The following is a 17034-nucleotide window of genomic DNA, read 5'->3' on the forward strand; positions in this document are numbered from 1 at the left end:
CACAGAACACACAGCAAGGGCAGTCCTTCTCGTCAGTTTCTCCAGCTCTTCTCCTCAGCAAAGGTTCCTCTTGAACTCTAGGAATGATCTAATTTACAGGGGTTTCAGCTCTCATATTTATACCCCAAAAGTCTTTGTTCTGTATGTGTAAGGGGTCCCACACCCAGTCCAAACCAGTTCTGGGTGCACATCTTCTTTCTTTGTGAGTGTGGGCCAGGGCCATCAGACGCACCGCAGGAGGTTGAGCCAGCATTGTGGAAGGCAGGCACAGCCCTATTCAGACCCAGGTGCTACTCCCACCACTCCAAATGCAGATCGTCCTATTCAGCCTAGTGCTGACTCACCCAAATTCCTGGAGCCACCCCAGCCCCTGTCACTCTCAAACCAGACAGTCAATCCACAAACAGGCAGAGGCACACAGAAAGGTTGAACAAGAAAACAGCCACTTTCTATGATTGCTGTTTTCAAACACAGAATTTAAAAGCCAGCCTTCCTAAAAGATGTGTTATTAAATTCTGAGTTCAGGGATACCAGACTCCAAGTTTCTACCTCACTCTTATGGGAAGATATGCTTGTCCAATTGTTACACAGCATTTCCCATTCTGTCCTATGGGCAAGGTAGCCTTTCAACAGTGAAACACGAAATTGGCAGTATTTCACTATCAGAACATGTTACACACATGTCCTACCTTTCACATACACTGCACCCAGCCCAGGGGGGTACCTTGGGCCTACCGTAGGGGTGTCCTATGTGTAAGAAAAGGGAAGGGTAGGGCCTGGCATATGGGTACACTGGCCTGGTCGACATGCCAGTTAACAAACTGCGCACAGGCACTGCGGTGGCAGGCCTGAGACCTCTTTTAGGGCTACTCATGTGGGTGGCACAATCAGTGCTGCAAGCCCACTAGTAGCATTTGAAATACCAGCCCTGGCACACTGAGTGCACTTTACTAGGGACCTACGGGTAAAACAAATATACCAATCATGGATAACCAATCACTATAACAATTTACTCAGGTAGCACTTGCACTTTGGCACTGATCAGCAGAGGCAAGGTGCCCAAAGCATCTAAACCAGCAAAAAACGAGATCCAGCATAGCATCAAAAACACAGGTGGTAGAGGCAAAAAGTCAGGGAAAACCATGCCAAGGATGTCGGGTCTAACACCAAAAAATCATATTTTTGATGAAAATCGATGACCCCGGACTTGTCAGACTTTCTTGCCAGTAATGGAGATTTTTTAATGTTTAATTTTTGGACTGTAAATGACTATTGCATGTGAATTAGAACTTTTTGAACTAAAATAAGTGTGTTTAGTCATTTTCCTACCCAAGATTTCTCAAAATAGAAGCTTCTAAATAGGAGGAAAAGTCTGTAATAATGGCAATTATGGTCACTGTGAGGCTTTAAAAAGAGGTTATTCAACATGAGCCACGATCCAATCGACATTTTGAATCATTTTTTGTACAGTCCAAAAAATCCATTTTCTGATGAAAAACGATGACTCCGGACCTGTCAAACTTTCTCCAGATGGCCAGTAGTGGTGATTTTTGAATGTTTAATCTTTTGACTGTAAATAACTATTGCATGTGAATACTTTTGGAACTAAAATAAGTGTGTTTAGAGTCATTTTCCTGCTCGAAATAGGTAAAAATAGAAGCTTCTGAGTAGGAGGAAATGTCTAAAAATGGCAATTTGGGTCACTGTGATGCTTTAAAAAGTGGTTATTCAACATGAGGCATGATGCAATTGAGATTTTGAATCATTTTTTGTACAGTCCAAAAAATCAATTTTCGGATGAGAAATGGTGACCTGGGTGTGTTATCTCTTTCGTCAAAAATCTGGTGTTTTTGTTTCAACATTAAAGGCCTCCAAAAGTTATTTAATTCACTTCCAATGGTGAACAAACACTTTTTGAGACGTCAGAGTGAGTAAATTTGCCATTTTCATTCACTTTTACCCATTTCGCAAATCTTCTGTTTAGGACCCCTGGATGCATGGAATTCACTTTTTTACATGTACATTTCATCTCTGAAAGTGATGATCCACGTACAAATGTGAGATGTAGTTCAAAGACGCAACATTTGAAAACAGGCCATTTTTACCTTTCTGAAGCATGTCTTAGGGGGTGTTATCTCTTTCGTCAAAGATTTAGCGTTTGTGCTTAAACATTAAATGCCTCCAAATGTTATTTAATTTACTTCCTGTGGTGAAGAAACCCTCTCTGAGACCTCATAGTAAGTAAATTAGCCATTTTCATTCACTTTTACCCATTCCACAAATCTTGCGTTTAGAGCCCCCGGTAGCATGACAATCACTTTTAACATGCTCATTTCATCTCTAAAAGTGATGATAGGTGTACAAATGTGAGATGAAGTTCAAAGAAGCAACATTTGAAAACAGACTATTTTTTACCTTTCTGAAGTATTTTTGCGTGAGTATTAAAGGCCTCCAAATATTATTTAATTCACATCCCAGGGTAGAGAAACACTTTTTAAGGCCTCATAGTGAATAAATTGGCCATTTTCATTCACTTTTACCCACTCAACAAATCCTCAGTTTAGGGCCCCTGGAAGCATGAAAATCACTTTTAGCAGGCTCATTTTCTCTCTAAAAGTGATGATCCACATACAAATGTGACATGTAGTTCATGTGAGAAGTTGGCCTGGTATATGCTGACCACAAATTAAACTGAGCACCTTGTACCAGTCCAAACAACCCTTATTGATGATTAGGTTAAAGACAACCTTTATTGAAAGCTATCCTAGTCGTAGCTATGGAGAGCAGCCTTCAGGCTAAGTCTTGAAGGAATGTAAAGCAGCTTGTTTTACCAGATCATAACCTGCTGAATGACCAAATGAAAGAACAACCACACAAGGAATATATGAAATATATGTATTTATTACTAAACACTCTCTACTAACCTCTTTATGAGATTAGAGAACAAAGCACACAATATCAAATCACTAGAACGACAGTAAATAGCACAATACACAGCAGGCTCCTGGGGGAGACCAAACCATATACTAAGAAAGTAGTATAACCACCACGACTTGACTAGACACAGTGCCTAGAGCACGTAGAATTGCTGGGACCCCAAGGAACCACCCAAGGTAGTGACACAGGGGACCCACCGCGAACGGGTGTAGTGTGTGAACACAGGCGCGAACTCCGTACAATTCTATGGGAAAGTCGCGGTTGGAATGTTAAAGATTAAGGACACTTCGGAGAGGACTTTGAGCAAACCCTTTCAAACATAGAAGGTTCTAAGGCCAGCACCCTTGAGAGTACCGAGGTACCCATTCTACCTATCCCAGAGGAGCCGGGTGCATAGGGGTCAAGTGATGTCGGAAACCTTCGTTATTTTCAGTGGTGTGATGCGAAAAAGTGCTGCTACCGGGAAGATAAAGTGTCCAGTGTGATCCAAGCCTCGATCGGAGATGAGAAGCAAAAGGGACAGAGTCTGAGTCACTTCACAGTGACCAGGGGCACGATAGACGAATGCCCACCAGTGTTGGGTACTTCAGGTGAGAAGAGGTGAAACTTGACTCTGCAGCCACCTGGACTAGGAGATGTTGACAATGACCAAAGTCCAGAGGTGAGCTGTCCCATGAAGGATGTCAAGTGCTGGAGGGAGGGGGGGGGGGAGGTCAGTGTCCGGATTGAACATCAACAAGCCTTGGCAACTGCAACCCACGCGGAAAGAGGAAAGATGCTTCGGTGAGGACGAGCAATGTCCTGGGGACTCTCCAAGCTGGAGAGTCAGGGCACATCTGGAGCAACCAGGAAAGCCCACTGAAAGTCAAAGGTATCTTCACAGGGACCCACAGGCCAACGGACCAGGGATCGCGTAGGGACCTCGAGCTGAATCACGAAATACCAGCCCATGGAACACTCGTGGAGTGTATGCTGGAAATCTTCAGTGGAAATACTGCTTGGCGTCAGGACTACTAGTAGCCCAAAGCACAGCCTCAGGGATCACCAAAAAGCATATGCTGCTACAAAAGAACAAGCTGCCCAGGGGTTCAGGATGCATGGTTCCCACGAGGGATACTGGCCTCAGAATTGCTGAGAGCATAAATCAACCTCGGAGACCTCGGGAACCCACCTCCTGTATTGCAGAAATCTTCAGAGTGCTCGGGAGATGCAAACCGGTCGGATGCGTTTTAGGTGCCTGCCTTGCAGGGGAGTAACTCCTTTACTCCAAGGAAGATTCTTCAGTCATCCAGCGTGGTGCAGATCGTCGAAGTACTTGGTTTCTGTAGCAGAGTTTAGTCCAGGTAAAATCTAAAGTCCTGTAGTCAGGGGTTCCTACTTTATACCCAAGGAAGGGGTGGGACAAACTCTGGGGACCCACCTATGGGAGAGTCAGGACAGAGGGGTGGCTACACCCATGTCCTTTGTCCATTTGTACGCCAGAGTAGGAGCAAATGGCTCCTGCAACTGGTTTGAGCTGGACTATGCACAGAGTCACCAAATGTGCCCCCAGTGCAGACATCAAAGCACTCTGGGTGCACCCACCAAGCCCCAATACACTAAAGCCTGTCTGGGAGGTGGTCACACCTCCCAATGACAGGAAACCTATTGTCAGGCCGTCCTCTGCTCCAGTTTTGTCCAGCAGCAGGAGGGCAGACTTGTGTCTGTGGCTGGCAGCATCCATTTTGTGATGCCCAGGTCAAGAAAGCTGGTACTGGGTGTACCGGTGTGTTGCATATGTCCCTTTAGGACGGTGGAATCATACCTCCCCTGCCAGTTACTGGTGGGGAGGTATGATTCCAAGGTGTTTGATACCAAACACAACATGTTTCTATGCAGCCGTTTTAAAGTTTGCATTCACCGCGAGGTTATAATGCAGTTAAATATATATGGTTGGCTGCATCAGAAACAACCCCGGAAAATAGGTTCCGAGTGCTGCAGAGGGGATCTGCTCATGAAGGTGCACCCTCTCACATAAAACCCAGCACCCTGCCTTCAGGATTGATAAGGCCTGCCACAGGGGTGACTGATAGGAGGTTTATATGTGCAGTTATAAAGAATGGATAGAGTGAACCTATATCTAAGTAAGGGGTGCCTGCACCACCTTACACAGGCTGCTGTAGCAGACCTGTGGTGTCATTGTGAATGGTCTCCCAGGGGTGGCATAATACATGCTGCAGCCCCTGGGAGGCCCCTGGGGTACCTATGCCCTGGGCACATAGTATACCATATACTAGAGACTGATAAGGGTACCCCAGAATCCAATCTGGAGAGTACCTAAAGTACATTCAATTAATTTAGAGGAGAAAGCAGCTAGACTGGGGTCCTGGATAGCAGAATCCCAGTCAATCTAAGTCGAAAACAGTGAAACATCAGCAAAAAGTGGGGATAACTATAAGAAGCATTTCCAACTGTCCTACACAACCCCCCCCCCCCCCAAACATAAGGACATTAAACTAACATTGACCAGTTGAGTCTTCATGTTCTAAGTGTAAATATCTGGAGAGTCTATCTGCATTAGCATGGTTACTCCCAGGTCTATGTTCCACTGTATAGTCCATCCCCTGTAGGGAAATGGAACACTTCAAAAGTTTGGGGTTTTCACCCTTCATCTATTTTAGCCATAAGAGGGGCTTATGGTCTGTCTGAACAATGAAGTGGTGCCAAACAAGTATGGCCTCAGTTTCTTCGAAGCCCAAACCACAGCAAAGGCTTCCCTCTCAATAGCTGACCAACGTTTCTTTCTAGGGGTCAGCCTTCTGCTAATAAAAGCTACTGGCTGATCCTGACCCTCATCTTTCAATTGTGATAACACAGCCCCTACCCCCAACTCCGATGCATCAGTTTGAACAATGAATTGTTTGGAATAGTCAGGACTTTGCAGAATGGGAGCAGTGCACATAGCCTGCTTCAGGTCATCAAATGCCTTTTGACAGCTAACTGTCCACTGAACTTTCTTTGACATTTTCTTGGAAGTTAAATCATTCAACGGGGTCACTGTGGATCCATAACCTTTGACAAACCTCCTGTAGTACCCAGTTAGGCCCAGGAAATCTCTGACCTGAGTCTGGGTGGTGGGAGCAACCCAGTCCATGATGGTCTGGATTTTGCTCTGCATTGGTTGAACCTGACCTCAACCCACAAGGTGGCCCAGGTATACAACCTGACTCAGCCTTTTCTGGCACTTGGTGGCCTTGATAATGAGGCATGTTTCGTGCAGGACCTCCAAAACATTTCTCAGGTGGACCAGGTGCTCTCCCAGGTGGAGCTAAAGACAGCAATATCATCAAGATAAGCTGCACTACAGGCTTCCAGGCCTGTAAGGACTTTATTCACCAACCTTTGAAAAGTGGCAGGTGCATTCTTCAAACCAAAGGGCATCACCACAAATTGTTAGTTCCCACTAGGGGTTGAGAATGCTGTTTTTGGCTTTGCATCCTCAGCTAGTCTGATTTGCCAGTAGCCAACTATCAGGTCAAATGTGCTCAGAAACTTGACTGAGACCAAAGTATCTATAAGCTCATCTGCCCTGGGTATTGGATGGGGATCAGTCCTAGTGACTGCATTGAGACCCCTGTAGTCAAAACAGAACCTCATCTCTCTTACCATTCTGGGTGTGAGGTTTTGGTACCAAGACTACTGGACTAGTCCAAGGGCTATCTGAGGGTTTAATCACTCCCAAATCCAACATCTTCTGGACTTTTAATCCTGATGCAGTCCCTGGCATGGTCAGGTTGCCTGTAAATCTTATTTTTAACAGGCAGACTGTCCCCTGTGTCCACTTATGAGTGCACCAGGTAGTCTGACTTTGGGTCAGCGAGAACATATCTGAACTGATTCAGAACTTTTCTGCAATCGGTTTGCTGCTGGGCAGTGAGGCTGCCTGCCAAGGCTACACCATCAACTGACCCATCATCAGGGTTCTGTGAGAGCAGGTCAGAGAGTGGATCACCCTCTTCCTCCTGTCCCTCATCAGTAGCCATGAGCAAGCCCATGTCTGCCATGTCAACATATGGTTTAAGCCTGTTCACATGGAGCACCCTATCGGGGCTCCTGGGAGTTCCAAGGTCCACCAGGTAGTTAACTCCTCCTTTTTGCTCAATGATTGTATGAGGGCCATTCCACTTGACTTGGAGGGCTACTGTAGCCACAGGCTCCAACACCCATACTTTCTGCCCTGGCTGGTAAACAGTCAGCACAGCCTTTTGGTCATGCCAGGCCTTTTGCAATTCTTGGCTAGCCTCAAGGTTTTTGGATGCCTTCTTCATGTACTCAGTCATCCTGGAGCGGAGACCAAGTACATAGTCCACAATATCCTGTTTAGGGGGTTTGAGGGGTAACTTCCATCCCTCCTTCACTAGACATAATGGACATCTAACTGGATGTCCAAACAGAAGTTCAAAAGGGCTGTAGCAAACCCCCTTCTGAGGAACCTCTCTGTAGGCAAAGAGAAGGCAGGGCAAACGTATGTCCCATCTGCACCTAAGCTTTTCTGGGAGACATTTAATCATGCCCTTGAGGGTTTTGTTGAACCTTTCAACTAACCCATTGCATTAGGGGTGGTACATTTGTAATTTACTCCACACTCCTTCCACATGGCAGTCACGTAACTAGACATGAAGTTTGCACTCTGTCTGATACTACCTACTTAGGAAAAACCACCCTGGAAAAGATTTCCAGGAGGGCTCTAGCCACCACAGGAGCTGTGGTCGTTATAAGGGGAATTGCCTCTGGATACCTAGTGGCATGGTCCACCACCACTAGTATGAATCTGTGTCCAGATGCAGTTTGAGGATCCATGGGACCACCTATGTCAATCTCAACCCTCTCAAAGGGAACCCCCACCAAAGGTAGTAGTATAAGGGGGGGCCTTTGTAGTACCACCTGCCTTGCCACTGGCTTGACAGGTGATACAGGAGCGACAAAACTCCTTGGTGTCTTCTGACATGTGAGGCTAGTGAAAGTGAGAGACAATCCTGTCCCAGGTCTTGTTTTGGCCTAGGTGACCTGCTAATGGGTTGTCATGTGCCAGTGTCAATAGGAAGCCCCTAAACCTCCGAGCTATAACCAACCTCCTGGTGGCACCAGGCTTGGGGTCTCTTCTCTCTGAGTAAAGGAGTCCATCATCCCAGTAGATCCTATGGGACCGAATGGCACTCCCAGCAGCCTCAGCAGCAGCTTGCTGTCTGAGGGGTTCAAGAAAGGAGCAGCACAGCTGCTCCTGGCTCAGATCTGCCCTGGAAGGCCCCCCTGACCCAAGAACTCCACCTGATCAGGCTCAAGCTCCTCTGGGACAGTTCCTTCTTCAGGACTAGGATCCTCTCCCTCAAGAGACTGATCTGCACTCTGGGGGGGGGGGGGAGACACTGCCTTACCCCTATTGCTCTTCCTCTTGGAAGGCGCCTGGTCCATTTTTCCAGGATCCAGGGCCTGTTCCGTGGAAGACATTTTTGCCTGTGACCTAGTCATAGCAAACACATCTGCAGGGATACCCAACATTTCTGCATGAGTCCTGAGTTCCACTTCAGCCCAAGCTGAAGTTTCGAAATCATTGCCCAATAAGCATTCAACAGGGAGGTCTGCACTTACCACAACCTTCTTAGGGCCAGTTACTCCTCCCCAGGTGAAATTAACAACTGCAAAGGAATTGTCTGTCCTGACATTGCTTGCATTGGTCACTTGGTACAACTTACCTAGTATGATTTGCTCAGGGGCCACACGATCTTTTTTCACCGTTGTGACACTTGCACCTGTGTCCCTGAATGCCAAGGCCTCTTTCCATTGATCAAAGGCTGCTGTCTGTATTTGCCCAGATTACTGGGACTGACAAATAAGGAGGCATTATCCATGCCCCCATCACAGATTAACACAGCCTGAGTTGGAACTCTGATTAGACCAGAGTCCATCTCTGATCCCAGGGATAACCCTACTATACCCTTATTCTGTGTACCACCACTTGGAGCTGAACTAGGGGGAACAGTTGCCTTGGGGGCAGTGGTGGTTGGAGTTGAGTCCTTGGATTTGGTACAATCACTTGTCCAATGGGTCTTCTGTTTACATATTTGACACCATGGCTTCTTCTTGCCTTTACCATTGTTTGATTGTGACTCCCCACCAGATGAAGATTTTTGGGGCCCTTGAGAAGACTTCTGGTCTTTACCCTTCTCCCCACCCTTATCTGAGTTTTTAGAATCTTGCTTCTTGGAGTCACCACCTTGGTTCTGAACGTTCTGCCTCACCCTGGTTCTGACCCCTTTGTCTGCCTTCTGGCCCAATTCTTGGGGAGAGGTCAAATCAGAGACCACCAGGTACTGATGCAACAGCTGATTTTGACAATTATTTAGGATCTGCTCCCTCGTAATTAAATTGTACAATCCTTTAAAATCACACACTTTACAGCCTAGAAACCAGCTTTCCAGAGCCCTAGTAGCACAATCTACAAAGTCAACCCAGTCCTGAGTCTGTGCCTTTTGGGTGTCTCTGAACTTAATCCTGCAGTAATTATCAGCATCCTCTTCTCTTACAGCGAGGAGCTTGTCTCTACCTTTGTCTGCAAAGGAGAGCCACAAGATTGCTGCCCACTGTTCTTGAGGGATCCTCTGTGCTTTACAGGCCGTCTCTAGTGCAGTTATCCATTTGTGGATGTCATACCCTCTCTGGTAGGGAGGGACAATCTTGTTCAGGTTCCTATAGTCATGAGTATTTTCTCTACCTCTAGGGACACTGTTGTTGCCACCATGGAGCTCTAGCCCCAACCTTTTGGAAGCTCTCTGGAGCTCTTGGAATGCCCTATCTAAGGCCAATTGGTCGCTCTTGATTCTGAGATTAGTTCTCTCAAACTCAAGCAGTTGGCACTTCTTCTCATAAGAGGATTCTCTTTTGTGAGAAGGAGAGGTGCCCACAGAAGTACCAGAATGATTAGATTCCTGAGAAGGAGATCTTGATCGTCTTGGTAAACTGCTTCCAGGTGGAGTAAAGAGAGGGCCACTGGGGCCTTCTCCATCACCTGAGGGAAGAGTTGGATTGTCAAGGTTAGAATCATTTCGATCCTCCTGGCCAGCATCTGAGTCCAGGTCATAGATGTTTTCACTCCCTGGCCTTTCCTCATCTGCTGTCCCACCCAACTTGCCTGCCTCATCAGACTCTGGGGTCTTTCTGTGGTCATCTAAAAGCAACATCTCTATGAGACGTTGGGTGCTTGCATGTCTCCCTGTCTTCTGTTTCCTAGATGTACACATATTTCACAAATCCTGAAATGAGAGAGATGGTCATACTTAGTTGGAAAGGAGCCACTGGCTTCATGCCTAGAATAGATACTCGAGTTATGGGGTGTAGGCAGATTCCTAACCTAGTGGAAGCTAAACTCTTGAGTTGGAGAAAGGATGTGCTAGACCCTTGACTTAACCAACTCCAAGTTCAGTAGAACCTACTTATTCTAGTCTGGATGTATATGTGCCTAATACCTTTAGTGGTTTTCAGTTAGTTACACAATGATATTAGCTGGTAAAACAATAGCAAGCTTGAATCCCAACCACTGCACACCAATGTGAGAAGTTGACCTGGTATATGCTGTCCACTAATTAAAGTGGGCACCTTGTCCCAGTGCAAACAACCCTTATTGATGATTAGGTTAAAGACAACCTTTATTGAAAGCTATCCTAGTCATAGCTATGGAGAGCAGCCTTCAGGCTAAGTCTTGAAGGAATGTAAAGCAGTTTGTTTTACCAGATTAGAATCTCTTGAATGACCAAATGAAAGAAGAACCACTCAAGGAATATATAAAATATATGTATTTATTACTAAACACTCTCTACTAACCTCTTTATAAGATTAGAGAACAAAGCACACAATATAAAATCACTAGAACACAGTAAATAGCACAATACACAGTGTACTCCAGGTGGAGACCAAACCATATACTAAGAAGGTGATATAACAACCACGCCTTGACTAGACACAGTGTCTAGAACACTGGGACTCCAAGGAACCACCCAAGGTAGTGACACAGGGGACCCATGTAGGACGGGTGCAGTGTGTGAACACAGGCGCGAGCTCCGTACAACTCTATGGGAAAGTCGCGGTTGGAATTTTAAAGATTAGGGACACTTTGGAGAGGACTTTCAGCAAACACTTTCAAACATAGAAGGTTCTAAGGCCAGCACCCTTGAGAGTACTGAGGTGCCTGTGTTACCTATCCGAGAGGGGCCGAGTGCATAGGGGTCAAGTGATGTCGGAAACCTTCTTCAATTTCAATGGCGTGATGCGAAACAGTGCTGCTGCCTTGTAGGAAGGTGGAATCTGACTGCATGGTTGCCCCCACTTTGTTCCTGGTGTTTGAATTGTTTTTGACTAGTCTGGCTGGGATCCTGCTATCCAGGACCCCAGCCTATCTGCTTACTCCCTTAAATGACTGGTGTGCATATTAGATGCACTAGTGATTGGATACTGTGGTACCTTGTGAGCCCCTAGTATATGGTACCTTAGGTACCAATGACATAGGTACTTCACAGTCCTACCAGGGCCTGAAGCATGTATTATGCCACCCCTGGGAAGCAGACTAAATCTGACACCTCAGGCCTGCTACTGCAGCCTGGGTGAGGTAGTGTTAGCACTCCTCACAGAGGTATAGGTTCCTATATCTCACCATACACACACATATAAACCTATCAGTCACCCCTAAGGCAGGCCCTATCAATCCTGAGGGCAGGGTGCTTGGTTTACAACGTGAGGGGGTGCCTCTGCCTGAGCAGGGCCCCTCTGCAGCTGGCAGGGTCTATTCCCTGTGGCTGTTTGTGGATACGGTTAAACCATATACTCTTGAGTGCATTATAACCTCCAGGTTAATGCTAACTTTGGAATGACTGCATCAAAACATGTCGTGTTTGGTGTCAAACATCTTGTAACAGGTGTGGGAGTATGGTCCCACCCTTCTAGAGGGGATGACATGTACCTACTGTGGTAACACAGTAGAAATCTGAAAGAGCCCTGGCATCACAAAATGGATGCCACCAGCACAGACACTGGCCTGCCCTCCTGCTGCTGACTGAAACTCGCAGTGGAGGAGGCCCAACAATAGGCATCCTGTCACAGGGAGGTGTCACCACCTACCAGACAGGATTTAGTGAATTGGAGCTGGGTGGTGCACTCTTAGAGTGCTTTGAAGTCCTGCACTGGGGGAGCAGTAGGCTCCTCTGTGCATATGCCAGCTCAAACTGGTTCAGGGGCTACCTGCCCCTGCTCTGGCGCGAAACTGGACAAAGGGAAGTGGGTGTAACCACCCACCCCCATGACCCTCCCAGAGGAGTGGTCATAGAGCTAGTCCCTCCCTTCCTTTTGGTATAAGTTAGGGAAACCTTGCCATTGCAAGTTAGATAACCCTGGACGACGCTTTACAAGAAGAATCCTGGTCCTTCGACGTTCCACTACCTTTGGAAGACGGAAGAATCTCTCTTGGAGTCAAGGAGTGACTCCCCTGCTTGGCAGGCACCAAAAACTTGAATCAACGTGCGCAAACTTTCCTGCCGGAGTCCGAAGTCCCTGCAGCCCTGGAAGTGGATTTCCTGACCTCTCGTCGGCCAGTGTGAGTCCCCAGCGAAGCTGTGGCGTCTGGAGCCCACGAGTGATGAGGACTGCAATACCTGGGAACCGTGCACTATTGTCGAGTGCAACCCCTTCACGACGTTCTACGAACTTGTGCTTTGAACCACATGTGGCCCAATCCTCTAGCAGGTTTTGCAGCGAAAATCAGAGGCCTACCCCGTCCCGAGTGACCGTGGGCTCCTGTAAAGCATTTCCTCATGAGGTGTCTTCGCGATCCTTTGCCGGCTGGCTTGTGGGTCCCCTGAAGACTTCTTTACCAAACCAAAGGCCTCCCCTAGTTGCTCCAGGCCTGCCCTCACTTACCCTCGCTGGGTGAGTCCCTCAAACCTTGCTGGTCTGCACCATTGACTTTATTCACTTTTCACAAGACTTGCTGTTGCCAAGGCTTGTTAGCTCCAATCCGGTTGCCGACACCTCGGTATGCTGCAGACGTTGTGGGACACTCCGAATCCAGCTGCTGGTCATCGTCGATCCCTCGTGGACCTCGTGAGCGAAGAGTCAAAATACCCTTGATCACCTGAAATCACCCGACTTCCGTGGGCATCCATCTTCCTGGCCCCGGGTCACTGGCAAGTGACTGTGAAGACTGTCCCTTCCAATTTCAGGTCATCTGCATCTTGAATCCAGCCTTGGATTCCACCGGACACTTCTTCAGTCTTCGCAAGCAGCAAATCTTCTTTGACTTCCATAGAAAACAGCGACGAGACCCGACACCAAAAGACACCTATGCACCCGGCTTCCCTGGGTGAGGTAACTCGTGCACTCCGGTGCCCTAGTGTATGTTGGCCCTCGAATTACTTACCTTGTTAGTGTCTTGCTTGTAGACTTCCTCGAAGTACCCTAAAACTTTAAAAATCTAACCGCGACTTGCTCCATTGTAATCAATAGGGAACCCGCGTCTATGTTCTCACACTGCACACGTCTTCCGTGGGTCCTTTACTTACCTGCCTTGGGTGGATTAGTGAAGCCCCAGCGATGCCCTAGGCCTTGTCTCCCTGCAAGTCGACTTTCCTAAACCTCTTTTTTTAGTATATGGTCTGGTATGCCCCTAGGGCTACAGCAATATTTGTGCTTAACTTATTGTGAAACGTTGATATTTGAATGTGTTCCTAGCTTCTAATCTCATAAAGAGATTAGTAGAGTGTGTCTAGAAATAAATACATATATATTTGATATATATACCTGTGTGGTGTCCTTTCATTTGGTAATTCAAGAGATTATAAGGTAAAACAAGCTGCTTTACATTCCTCTGAGACTTAACCTGAAGGCTGCTCTCCACAGCTACCACTAGGATAGCTTTCTTTAAAAGGTTGTCTTAAACCTATCCACCATAAGAGTCGAATTGGACTGGTGCAAGGTGGCCACTATAACTAGTGACCAGCATATGCCAGGCCAACTTCTCACATTGGTGGGCAGCGTGTGGGATTCCAGCTTGCCATTGTTTTACCAGAAAATCTCTATTTGAATTACTAACTGAAAACCACTTAAGGTACTCAAGGTACATATAAAGTCAAGCTTAATATCAATACGTTCTACTGAACTTAGAGCTGTTTGTGAAGGGATAGCACACCCTTGCTACAGCTTAAGCTAGGATCAGTAGGCCACAAACTAGTGTAGGTAGTACAACACTAGAATGTCTTTAAGGGATGGATCCAGTGGGTCCACCTGACCTCAGTACAAGGGCATGACCTTCTTTGACTTGAAGGCCATGTGTGTTGCAAGACACCAGGGGTTAGGATAGAGTCCCTCCACACAACACCTGATAAATTTGCTGCCAGCAAATGATCTGAAACTAGCTCTAGGACCTAGTAGATCTGGATCAGGGGGTGGGTCAGCCATAGTCTCTGGGTCAGATGATGAAAATGAGGATGACCAGGAGTCTGTGGTTGAAGGGCCAGGCCCATATGGGTCTGAAAAGGACAGAGGAATTCTCCATAAGAGAGCTGACAGAGGTGAAGAGAGGCCTAGGTCCCCTTCAAGGGAATCTAACCACTCATATCACTGACAGAGAATCTGTCCAGCAGAGGAACTCTTACTCTAATAGAAGAGAGGCCTCCTCTGAAAGAAGGTACAAGATGCTCCAGTATGAGGAAGCCAGGCTTACTCTCAGAACCAAGCAATTGGCCTTAGATAGAGAAGCCTTTGAGCTCCAGAGAGCTTCTAGAAAAGAGGGGTTAGAACCCACTGGTGGCAGCAACAATGTCCCTAGGATCAGAGATCATATCCCAGACCATAGGAACCTGTCCAAGGTTGTTCCTCCCTACCAGAGTGGGGATGATATCCAAAAGTGGATAACTGCTATGGAGAGGGCCTGTAAAGTACAGCAGGTCCCCCAGAAACAGTGGGCAGCAATCTTGTGGCTCTCCTTTTCAGATAAAGGTAGAGACAAGCTCCTCACTGTTAGAGAAGAGGATGCTGATGAATATGAAGTCCTGAAGAGTGCATTAATAGATGGGATTGGCTTAACCACTGAACAGTACAGGTTGAAGTTCAGAGATACCCAGAAAGCACAGACACAGGACTGGGTGGACTTTGTAGACCGTGCTACCAGGGCTCTGGAGGGTTGGATAATTGGCAGTAGAGCAACTGACTTTAAGGGATTGTATAATCTAATAATGAGAGAGCAGATCCTTAACAATTGTCAAAACCAGCTCTTACACCAGTACCTGGTGGACTCTGATCTGACCTCTCCCCAAGAATTGGGAAAGAAGGCAGACAAATGGGTCAGAACCAGGGTGAGGCCCAAGAACCAAGGTGGTGACCAGAAGAAAGATTCCACTAAGCCCAAAGAGAAAGGTGGGGATAATAAAACAGAAAAGTCCTCTGAAGGGCCCCAAAAATCCAGTTCTGGGGGTGGATCCCAAAATCCTTCCTCTTCCAATAAGAAACCATATTGCCATGTGTGCAAGCAACCTGGCCACTGGAAAACGGACTCCAGCTGTCCAAAGAATGGCAATAAAGAAAATGTTCCTTCTACTGCAGCTCCAACACCTCCTGTTACTACCAGTAGTAATCCCCCAGGTGGTGGGAGTGCACCCAAAAACTTAGTTGGGTTTTCTTGGGGAATTCAGGTGGACTCTGGCCTAACCAGGTCCCCTACACAAGCAACTCTAGTTTGTAATGGTGGCATGGGGTTTGCCAACTTTACCATGAGTCCCAATATTTCGGACAGGTACAGACAAGAGCCCATGATCAATGGTCAGAAGGTTGTGGCCTACAGGGACACAGGGGCTAGTGTCACCATGGTGACAAGGAGACTAGTGCCCCTAGAACAGCTTTTACCTGAGTTTAGATACCAGGTGACCGATATTGATGGAATTAGGACAGACCTTCCCATGGCAGTGGTAAATCTCAGCTGGGGAGGAGGGGTCACTGGCCCAAAAAGAGTGGCAGTGTCCCCAACCTTGCTTGTAGATTGTCTACTGTGGAATGATCTGGAAATCTCAGCCTGGGCTGAGGTGGATCACAATGCCCATTTAAGAATGTTAGGCATCCCTGAGAGAGTGGTTGAGACCCTGAGGGCCTCACCTCCACCCCAGGAGACATTAAGGGGAGTGAAGCCTGAAACAATGGATCACTCCACACAAACAGAGAGCATAGGTGGTGAGCAACAGTCCTCCCCCCACCGGACTAAAGGTAAGGGTCAGCTTTCTAAGGGAACTGATCCTGCCCCTTGTGAAGTAACTGCCCCAGAAGTGGTCAGGCCTATCCTGGCCACATCTCTGATGGCAGGGGATCCTTCCAAGGTGGTACCCAATCTGGAGCAGGTATCCTGCCCCTCTCTACCCTGCCTCAGTCAGCCCAGGGCTGCAGAGGTCTGTGAGGTCAGTGAACCCTTAGTGGGCCCCTGTCCAGAGGAACCCCCTAATCAGCAGATTAGGGACACCCAGCAGAGTAGTTCTAGCCAGGTGAATATTCCTCTACAAACTGAGGGATCCCCCTTACCTCTAGGTACAGGTATCCCGCAGATGGACTCTGTTGGGCACAGGGAGACCTGGGACACCATAGGTGCCTCAAACATTCCAATGCCCTCCACCATTCCAACCAGAGGGACCCAACCCCCAGCTGTAGGCAGCCAGAGGTTGACCCTTAGGGCCAGATATGACACAGTCATGGACAGAAAGGCTTCCATGGTGACCAGTGGCCTGAGAAAGTTGAGACCACCCCAAGTAGGGCCTCACTTCCAGACTCAGACACCCCACCATCCTGCTTCTGTACCAAAACACAATACAGGTAATTTCCCTAGACTTTGGAGAAACTCTAGAACCCCTTGGGGTAGGATTTCCCAAGTGGAACATGAGACAGGGAGCAACCATGCTAGTGCAGGTTCTTCCTTATATGGCCACTCAGGAAATAAAGGCTTATCTGGGCAAGGTTAGCCTTATCTCCTTTCGTTTGTGGGGGGGGGGGGGGGGGTTTATGTAGGAAGCTGGAATCTGACTGCATGGTTGCCCCCAC

The sequence above is a fragment of the Triturus cristatus genome, chromosome 1_2 (genome assembly GCF_964204655.1).
Source record: "Triturus cristatus chromosome 1_2, aTriCri1.1, whole genome shotgun sequence".
Taxonomy (NCBI): Eukaryota; Metazoa; Chordata; class Amphibia; order Caudata; family Salamandridae; genus Triturus; species Triturus cristatus.